The sequence below is a fragment of the Neophocaena asiaeorientalis genome, unplaced genomic scaffold (assembly GCF_003031525.2).
Source record: "Neophocaena asiaeorientalis asiaeorientalis breed wild unplaced genomic scaffold, Neophocaena_asiaeorientalis_V1.1 scaffold473, whole genome shotgun sequence".
Classification (NCBI taxonomy): Eukaryota; Metazoa; Chordata; class Mammalia; order Artiodactyla; family Phocoenidae; genus Neophocaena; species Neophocaena asiaeorientalis.
In genome coordinates, this window is record NW_020174935.1 from 2057516 (window position 1) to 2058623 (window position 1108).

The window sequence follows — 1108 nt, forward strand, 5'->3', positions numbered from 1 at the left end:
GTAGAGGCCAGATTCACACCTGGGTCCGTGCCAGTCCCTAGCCAACACTGAGACACTTTCTTAAAGACTGTGAGTTATACTAGGATACACACAGAGGGGCAGGAGAAGGCCACAAGCAAAGCCGGTGTTTCCAGCCCAGGAGTCTGGAGTTGGCCCAGTCAGACCAGAGAGCACATGTGAGAGACTTCAGGGCAGAGGGGAGGGACTGAGACAGGACCAGGATCCTGGGGAGATGTCTGGAGAGGGCAAAGGAGGGTCAGGGCTGAGGGTCGGAGGGGCCCGAGTGAGGACACAGGAGCATTTGTCACCTAGGGAGCTGGAGGGGAGGTATCTTCATCATCCTGGAACCCTGTGAAGGTGCCGTGCTCTGCGTCAAGGTGTCAGAGGGTACAGACACAAGCACTGTGTCAGAGGACTGCTAGTGACAGAGACTGCATACCCGGTTGACTCTGAATTTCAGATAAACAACAAATATATATATTTGGAACTTAACCAAAAATATATTCACATTTAACTGGGGTCCTATATTTTCGTTTGATCTATCTGACTGCTCTTTTTGTACAGGAGACATTTACAGGAACTCTCATTCTTGTCCCAGCCCTGCTCGGGCTTAGCAGTGGTCCTGCATCCTCCCTGGGGGTCCTTCGGCCCCAATCTCCCCTCTGATGGGCTCCCCTGGGGCACCCCGCCATGTCCCCAGGATGGTTTCTGGTGTGCTCCAAACAGAATTCGGGTTGACAAGGGCATGCTTCCTGTCTGCTTATGAAATATCAAAAGAGGGAAGTCCTCTGAACGTGACACCAAGAGACTTTGAGTTGCACAAGTGTCGTTGCACAAGCGACACTGCAACACTATGAAGGGAAAGATAACTCTTCTTGCTCGTGGAGAGACAAATATCTGCATACCTTTAGGTTTAAACTGCAGAAAGTGGTGGGTGTTTAACACAGCAGAATATTTTCTCTGAAATGTAAAATGAAAGGCTGAAGTTTCAGGGGAGGTGGACTGGCAGGGAGAAACACAGGGGAGGCTGAGCCCTCCTGTTACAAATATGGGAGCCACGGGAGACGTTCATGGTTGGCATGATGAAAAATAGAATTTAAGCTGGAGA